Here is a 9868-nt window from a genome sequence, read left to right on the forward strand (position 1 = left end):
GTCATGGAAGCCTGCTGCTACCATCTACAGTCAGAATAATACCCGTGTCTTCTTACCTGATTCTTCCTTGTTTCCTTTTAGGCCAAATTTCATTCCAGCAATGTTAACTTTCAAACAAAGCAAAATAATTAAAACTAACTGGAGCAAAGAATAGAGACACAATTTTGTTAGGCACTTCAGTCCTTTGCCATCTTTAGGGTTCTTCAAAAGCACTGGATGAACTTCACCCAGAGAGTTTTCCTTTATAGTAAGTTAATTTTTTTTTTTTTTTTTTTTGCGGTACGCGGGCCTCTCACTGTTGTGGCCTCTCCCGCTGCGGAGCACAGGCTCCAGACGCGCAGGCTCAGCGACCATGGCTCACGGGCCCAGCCGCTCCGCGGCATGTGGGGTCCTCCCGGACTGGGGCACGAACCCGTGTCCCCTGCATCAGCAGGAAGACTCTCAACCACTGCGCCACCAGGGAAGCCCCAGTAAGTTAATTTTTTCATATCAACTTTACCCTTGAACTGTATAAATGGGATCCAGTACAAAATAAGTGATTCTTTCAGATACTATCGGAAACAAAGGAGAATACACATATACATTCTGAAGCATCAACCACCTGGGAAATGTTTTTTAGTACAGTCCATGAAAACGATGGCATGTTCCAGGTTCTTTAACCTTGAAAAGGACAGTTCGAGATATTAAAAAAAAAGTTACTTGAGCTAGTTCTTCCTGGTCGCCTTCAGTGAAGCTGTGTTTGAAATATGGTTAAGGTTCATTTGTTTCTGTCTGTATTCCATTTTAGGATTTTACCCCATCCTTGTTAACTTCATTTATTTTTTTAAGTATGTGAAACATTAACACGGTTTCAAAAGTCAGAACTTTATCAACAAGTATGTTGATGTGACAACAAGCAGTGTCACTTCTCTGTCCCATTTCTTCTAGCTGGCCCTCACCCAGCCCTCTAGGCAACCAATCTCAATATGTGCTGGTTTAGCCTTTGTACGTTTCTTTTTTGTAAAGGTAAGCAAATATACATATGTTTTCTTATATCATCTTGTTTATTACACGAAGGGTTGCATACCCTTTTATGCACTTGGCTTTTTTCCATTTAACAGTATGTCCTGGAAATCACTCCTCATCCATCCACAGCTTTCCTCCTCGATCTTCTTACAGCTGCATAGGACTCCCTTGTGTGACTGTACCACCGTTTTATTCGACCACTGTCTATGTATAGGAACTGGCATTGTTGCCAATATTTTGCAATTATCAATCATGCTGCAGTGAATACCTTGTGCATATGTATTTTCACATTGTTGGAGGTGTATCTTCAGGGCCAATTGCTGGAAGTGGGATTGCTGGGGCAAATGAGAAGCACATATGCATTTTTGTTAGATGTCATATTCCCTGGTATTGGAATTGTAAAAAGGACATTTTTAAAAGCACGAAGAAGAAAAGCTGCTATTCACAAGAGAAACCAAACAGTCTTTCTTACTGCCATTCAATGGTCCATGTTGGTTTTAAGACTGAGGGATTTAATTTCACAGAGACTGGTTTTAAGAGAGTGATTTAATTTCACCAACATTGTCGGAGCCTCTGCGGGTGGCTGCACCCTCCCCCACACAACCTGATGCTGCTATGAGAGCCACTCATTTCCCAGAGGCAGCAACTGAGGTCACATATGATAAGCCACATGAGGGGCCATCTTGGACAGGCGATTCAAAGCCTGTCTGGGCTCTCAGCGATTTTAGAATTTACGCATTTGTTTCTTTGTGAGATCCCAGATCTCCCAGAAAATCTGATTAAAGCCCTCTCCTTAGGAGCACACTGAGAAAGAGAAAAGCAGGCCCCATATCCAAGAGCTGGCATCCAACTCACAAACAGAACTTGGTGTGTCCCCACCCCCCCACGTTGAATGTGAACAGTTTTGTAGCACATCAGCCTCAGGCAAGGCCACTCTGCAGCCGCCATAGATCAAGACAAAAACAAGCCCGCTCCATAATTACGTTCGAACACAGACAGAGCGTGAGGATTGTCCGAGCCACAGAAATGACCAAGTGGTCCCCTAACCTGGCTAATATGCTGCTTCTTTACCAATTACAACTTTAGCCTCACTTTAATCTTCCCTCTTTCTAGATAAGATTTACTGATACGCAATCACAGAATCACTCCACTTCCAATCCAGAGCAAAGCCCTGCTTCCTTAAGCCTTCCCCCAAATCACCTAACACCAGCCCAAATCCTAGAAGAAATCCTCCCTAGCACCCTCTTACTAAGATACCCCACGGTTCCCCACAGTGTGAGCTGTCTCTTGTTGCAATGAGCAGTCAACCCAACTTGTTCAAGCACCGGCGTATTCCTGGGGGTCTTTGGCTGGAGGGCTTTGACAGCACTTACAGAGTTCGCTGAAAATTCAAGGGCTCCTTGAAACCTCTGGTCCACAGGCTCTTAATTAAATGGCCTTGTGCCTAGAGCATCAGTAATGTCATTAAATAGATGGAAAAAGTGAGGTCTAGACAGATTAAGTGACTTCCTCAAAGTCCCACCCCCCAGGGCTGGTAGCTGGGTGGGAACTGGAAACCATGGTGGCTAACCCAAAGTGTTTCATCTTCCCTGGTCCAGCTGCTCTGGGTCGCAGAGCCTGGTCCCTCACAGACCCTGTCACCAGGAGTATGCCTTATTCCCATCTCTCTGCTTCCCTTCTCATACCTCCCTGCCTTTGCCCATGCCATGCCCTCTGCCTGGAATGCCCTTCCTCTGCTTCTCATCCTTGAGCTCTCCTGATTTCCCTTCAAGAGCCAGCTTGGTATCACCTGCGAGGTGGGGGAAACCTTTCCCGTCTCCTGTCTCTGGCACTCCCACACCCTGGGCCGACCCTCCCTTCATAGGCCTTGTCACACAGAAGCTCCTGTCTCCTCACTAGGCAGGGCCTGCACACCTGTTCTGTCTGGGGCCCCGAGTGCCTGTGCTGGGCTGCGCTGGGCTGGGCTTCCAGGGGATGTCCAGGGAGGGCTGACTACAGGACTCCATCAAGCAGCTGACTAGTGTGGGTGAAGGAGGGGAGGTGCTGCTGGCCTCTGCCTGCCTGGAGCATGCTTGGAATGGGGCTGCCAAGAAGACTCTCTGGATCTGGGGGGGCACTGACGCTCACCCCGCAGTCAGTCCTATTGCCCTCAGCTTCCTGCCCCACCACACCCGCAGGCTGCTGCTCCTGTTCCTTCCAGGACCCGCTTGGGCCTCTCCATAGCTCCTGGCTCCCTAGGGCCCCCTGGTACACTGTCCCTTACCCTGGGTCCCTCTGGTGCCCCAAGGTCTGACTGCACCGACCTCATGTCGAGCTGTTAAAGCTGTGGGCTTTTCCTAACTGGGCCTGACACCTGGAAGGCTGCAGCACGGGGGTTTGTTCAGCCACCGAGCCCCATCCCCTGCCAGGGATGTCATCCCTATGGCACATCCTCGACTGTCCTCCTGGCTCTTGGTAACTGTGAAAGACAACGCCATCCCACAGAGCCAACAGAGTCCAATGCTCCTGACAAAGGGCTTCGGATGGTTTCTTAGATAAAAATTCAGCTACACTCAGGAGATTTCAGAAGCTGCTTCCGTCGAGGAAATTCTTAGAGCCCCAGCTAGGAGTGGCCTCCACTTCCTGGTTAGAGATGCTCACCAGCACAGCTGCCCAGCGCTCCCCTCCCTCCTCTTCCCTTGGCGATGAGGCCGTGCATCCTGCAAGCCCCCCAGCTCTGCAGAGCCGGGTACGTTGGGATGCACATGCCTAATGCCCCCAACCATGCTGGGTCCCTCACACGCGTCCCCAGAGCACGTGGCATGAACCAGAGTTCACGATAGCATCTGCACACCAACCAGTCGTCTATGCATCCATCTGTCGTCCGTCTGTCCGTCCATCTCAGAGACAGTTCCCACAAAGGCATCCTTTCTGCGAATTTGGAGTCTTTTTGTTTCTTTGAATTGCAGGCTGGATTTGACACACATGGCTCCTTGGGGCTTGGAGCAAGAGTGGGCTGGCCACCCAAAGGTCTCTGGCTACACTCTCTGGGTGCCAGCTTTTTTGCTCAAATGTCACCCCTGGCTTCCCAGGGTCAGGGATGAAAGGTCCCTCCCCCTCTTCCCAGTGTCAACTTCTGCCTCGGCCCTTCATTCACCTGATTCTTCAACCACACTCATCTCTCTTACACCTCCCCAAATTTATCCATGCTGTGCCCACTTCCAGGAATGCCCTTCCTTCTCCTCTCTCTTGGGGTTTCCACAGAATCGATCACAGAATCATGCAGTGAGGTATGCCCGTGGATGTCTCTCCAGCTAGACTGGGGGCTGCATAAAAGCAGGGGGTGGACATGATTCATCTCTGTGCTCCCGATGCATGGTATGGGCTGGATCCATAAGAGTCTCCAGTTATGTGGGTGGGGGGGGTGGATGGTTGGGTAGGTGTGTGAGTGGACGGATGGGTGGATGGATGAGTGGATGAATGAATAGGTGGGTAGGTGGGTCACTGATGGGTGGATGAATGGGTGCAAGGCTAGGTGAGTGGTTGGGTGATGGGTGAGTGGGTGGGTGGATGGATGGAAGAGCGGGTGATGACTGTTCTAATGTTTTGACCTGCCCTATCTGCTTCCTGGAGCCTCCCGTCTGACCCTCCCACACAGAACTTATCTGTAATCATCCAGAAGAACAGACCTCCCTCTTTAGGAAGCTCCTTCCTCAGTGTTAGAAATTGATGCTTGATGAATACACATCTACTCAACAGCTTTGAAGCAGAACTCAAGTGACAGGTTGACAGCTGGACAGACAGAGCCCTCAGAGGAAGGGAAAAGAACTGCCTGGGAGGGCCATCTGCCTTGCATGGAGACCTAAGATAGGAAAGAGATTTCTCTTTCCTCCTGGGCTCCCTTGGGGCCTCTAGATCCACCGTGTACTTGGAAGTCTCCCCAGAGACCTCTCCTTCCTATTGCCACACTGCCCTAAATTCCACCATTAGATTAAATCGTTTCCAGCGAGGCTTTGCCTTCTTCAGATAGCCTCTGCCACAAACACGTTCACAGCTTCTGGAAGACATTGACATTTTAGTATAAAATACGTGTCACGAGAGGCAGACTTTCTGGTGGCTGAGAGAGATGAGGTTTACTGAGTCCATCCCTCAGCCCCTACAAGTTCCCCAAGCAGGCCTCAGGTGTGACCTAAGGACCAAACTCTCCTCTACATTAGCCTTGCGCACCCGGGCACTTGGGCTCTTGGCCGACTCTGCCTCTCAGCCTTTTGAGCAGCTTCCTTATTGTGGAGGGGCGTGCCTTTCCCCTTCTGGTCTGCAGTGCTTTATCTCTGAAAGCAGGGCCTGGGGTAGCGGGGAGCTTCAGTTTTCAGCTGTTATGCTCTTGGAGACAATCTGTTCCTCCCTAAAAGGTGGCTGCAAAGGTCCTCAGCAGCCAATTCCCAACTCCAACGTGTCCATTGTGCAGATGGAGAAACCAAGGCCCCAAGAGGTGACTTCCCCCAGGGAGCCCCACAGTCACCTGATGGGAATTCATCTTTCCTTGTGTTCCTCCCCGCTTCGTCCTCTGGGCCCCAGGATCCCCTGGGTGGCAGCCACAGGGGTTCCAGAGAGAGTGAGCCAGACACATCCTCGCTGGCCAGGGATCTGACTCACTGATCCATCCCCCAGGGAGCACTTCCTAGGTATCTTAGCCCAGGATGGAGAAGCTGGGCCCTGCTAGGCCAGCATCTGCAAGGGGTCCCAAGCATCCTTTCTAAGATGTCTGCCATTGGAAGTTCTGCAAACAGACCTAATGACTGGCAGCTGACATTTATTTAGTCGTTGCTCTGTGCTGGACTATTTAAAGAGCTTCTCATCCATTACCTCGGTTAATCTGCTCCGCAGGAACCATAATTACCTTCATTTCATCCATAAGGCAGCTGAGACTCAGCTGTTGAAACAACCTGCCTGAGAATAAAGCCCTTCCCACTGGTGTCACCAGCCCAGCAGCCCAGGATGGCAATGGGGCATTTCAGCACCTGTGTGTCCTGAATAAGCCCAACACAACTGGCACTGTCCAGGAAGGGGATGGGGAGCTGGCTGTGCCTTAGATCTGAATCAGGGCACAGCACTGACGGTGGGAACAAACGGGGGGGCCCTCACCCCAGAGGGTCATTCCACATCTTCAGGGTTGGGGGGGTGTCACAGCCCCCCTTTTCCACACCCTGTGCAAAGCACAGCGCTTCCCTCCAGGAGCAGGGCAGAGCCCAGGATGGCCTGGATTCAGCTGTCTCCCCACCCCAGCACCTGGGGCTCCCTTCACGCAAGACCCTTCCCCTCCCACCTCTGTACCTTATCTGTACTATGACCTGGCAGATGTGGTTAAAGAAAAAGTTCCAAAACGGTAAGGTCACGACTCATACACATATAAAGTGAACACACGTCAAAGATTTTACTTAGGGCTTTTAGTAATGAGAACTGCTAAGACGTTACAATCAGGGCTTTTAGTAATGAGAACTGCTAAGACGCTACAATCAGCTCAAAGGAGAATCTGCAGAATAGATGTATATAGATGAATTTGCCAATTGCTGCCCTAGGATATTTGGAGTCATCCTTTCTACAGGGTAGAAAGCACTTGTATCTCGACAGGACAACATTCACTTGCATGTTTAATAACGGGACTCCTCAGTTCTGCGCATGTTAACTCCTGTCTCTATAGAGTTTCAAAATGGCCCAGCCACAGACAAGGGTGCTGCCCCTATGGATCAGATAAGCCATAAATGTCCCCTAGACACACGAGTGTTCCATTGAAATGACACCTGGGAATAGTTCTGCCCATTGAAAAGCCTCCCACAGTTTTTCCTGACAATGTATAGCACTGAACTAGACATTGGCTGAGACTTTTTGCAGCTCAGAGGCCTTCCTGAGTTGAGGCATGCCCAGCCCCTGTGGTTATATCCGCTTTCTGACTCATCTATCTCCTCACTTCTTTGCTTTTGAGACCTGGACGCTGAGGGGCGCCACTAGCTCACCTAGGACGTTTGCGAACTTCAGGAAAGGACGCCCCTTCCTCCTGACGGACATGGCCCCATGCCAAGACCCAGGGATGCAAGAGGAGCCCAGGCCACATCTCCGTCCCCACCTGCCTCCTTGGCCGGGTGTCCCTGGTCAGGGCACAGCCTGCCCAGCTGTGCACGGTGGCCTGCTGCCCCAATATTATACAGTCAGTAGTGGTGACCCCCTTACTAAAAGGATCTAGAAGAAAGCGATCAGCTTGGGGTTGAGGTGGGGGCCCTGACACTACACCTGAGGGGCTTTTTTGGGGTGAAGGGCTAGGGTGCTGAGACTAGAAGGGAGACCTCTCTGCTCTCTGCAAACCTGCTGTACATCTGGGCCAGCCTTGGAATTCAGGAGCAGCAGTCCCCCTGTCCAGCCAGAGCCAGGAGGAGGGTTGGGGGTCCCTGTGCCTCGCCCCCCTGTCTGGGCAAGTTGGTGGGGGGCTGGGGCTGGCAGTGGAGCTGCCCCCTCCTAGCCCAGGGTGGCTGGTCCGCCAGGTCTGGTCTCCCCACTGCCGACAGGCCAGCGGGCATGGCTCCCTCAGCCCATTTCCGAACCTTGCCCCAGGAGAAAGGGTGTGAAGACTCAAAGGTAGCAGAGGAGCAGGACAGTGGCCTAACGCTGGGGAGCCGCTCTTCTGCCCGCTCACTGTCTGTGGGCTACTCTTTCAGGCTAAATGCTTCCCTGGGCCTGGGCTGCAAGCAGGCAAGCCATTTGACAGCAAAGAATACTGAGGCCCGGGAAGGGTTGTGGCTTACCTGGGCCCCAGTGGCCCTGGGAACCCTAAACAACTTCCTAAGTGTAAGCTGCCCATTCCAGGGACAGATCAACGACTCCCCCACCTACCAACCCTAATCCATCTCTAGGCCCCTCCTAGGCCTGGCCTCTGGGTCTCCTACAAGCAATGAGAGAGCCAGATGTGGCTTCCTGACCGAATGAACACTGCCTTCCTACTCCTAGGCCTTGGCCTTCTGAGTCGAGGCCTTTGCCTTGATTTCTGTCTCCTTTTTCCTGTTCCTGCACATCCAGGCCCTCCCTTGCCCTGGGCCCTCTTCCCTGCACCTTCCTACCCCACCCTCTAGGAAACCTTACCTGAGTCTCTGCTCCCTGATCTGAGTAGCTTGCTGGCATTTCTGCTTTGTATCATGGAGGCTTATAAGCATTGCTCATCTTTCCTGGAGTCTGGAGTTTGGTCACATCATCTCCAGGGTTCCAGAGCCCACCACTGTGCTCAACTTGGCTGAATGAAGGAAGGGGCGCTTTCCCAGCTCTAGCTTTGTCCCAAGTAACAAGGTTGGAGAAAAGCAAAACGGTCCTGAATTCCACTCCCCGGCCTCTGCCAAAACCTGGATTCCTAGAGAAAGCACACTTCTTGGTTTCTCTTACAATCCCCAGCCAGGTGTAGGTGGAAGGGGAGCAGCACGCCCACCCCCACACAGATGCTATAAGTGTGTCCCCAAGGAGACATGTGCACAGACACCAAGATCCAAGCTCATGGGTACATCTGAACACCTGAGCACATGCCATGCATGGGCCCCTAGGGATACACGTATACACATGCCCTTACCCAGGCCCATGTCCACACATGAAACCACGCACACACATGGGCATGGGCCCCCAGAGTTGTACATGCACAGATAGTGAGGCCCAGGACTGTGGGCACAGCTGCACCCACCCACCCACACACATGCACATTTATACAGGGCCCATGGGCCAATATACACCCGTGTACACACACATTTATGGGTGCCCAGGGGTACGCGTGCACAGACATCACAGTCCAGGCTCCTGGGCGCTAGTGAGTCCATACAAACACAGATGTGCTTTCATGAACCCCCTAGGGGACATGAGCACAGACAGCCAGGCCCAGGCCGATGGAAATAACTCCAGCCATGCCTACATACATGCCCAGGCCCAGGCTCTCAGGGGTATGTGCTTACTGACACCCAGGCCCAGCCCCATGTGTGCACCTGGTCAATCACACTGGCAAATGCACCGGCACCCGGGATATACAAGCACAGACACTACACACACAAGCCTGGGCCAATGGGCTCCTCTGTACCTGTGCACTTACACACAGCCACGCATGTGCACCCTAGGGTACACCCATACACACACAGACACAAACACTCAGGCTTGCGCCCATGGTAATAGGGCTTTGAACACGAAATCTCCTGCATAAGCACATCCCAGTGTGTGTACACTATTGCTATTCACAAACACCCTGATCAGGGTACAGGCCTCCGTGTCCCTGCTGGGCTCATCTGCACCCTAGCACCTCCACAGGTGCACACTTGTACTTGTGTAATGCACATACACACCTGCACCCAAACCAGCAAAGCCTGAATGCACATGCATGTACCACATATGCGTGCACATGTGAACACTGTAAATGTGCACACACAGACATAAGCACACCAGGCGCGCATGCAAATAATTTCACACATGCTGGAATGCACACTGTGCACACACACGTCCATGTGGGCGTGCACACCCGATAACCCTTGGAAGCTTTCAATCACCAACTCTGCCTGGCTGGTAATTGCTTTCAGCTCCTGCGTCTGGCAGAACTTTCTTGTGAGATGCGGTCTGTGATCTATGATCCACCCCAGCTTTCCCCAGCCCCTGCCACCTAGAGAGATTCAGACATTTGTCCCTAACCTTGGGCTGCCACCAAGCCTGAGACTACACCATTACAGCTACTCTCCCAAACCACGGCACCAGTGGCTCTAAACTGCATACGTGTTATGTGGGAGAACAGCCTGGCGTGAACCAGGTTTGGGTGGGGTTTTAGAAGGAGGCTTAGGGCGGTTCTGAAAACTCCCCAAACAATTATTTTTTAAAA

Source organism: Tursiops truncatus, chromosome X (genome assembly GCF_011762595.2).
Source record: "Tursiops truncatus isolate mTurTru1 chromosome X, mTurTru1.mat.Y, whole genome shotgun sequence".
In the NCBI taxonomy this organism is placed as follows: domain Eukaryota; kingdom Metazoa; phylum Chordata; class Mammalia; order Artiodactyla; family Delphinidae; genus Tursiops; species Tursiops truncatus.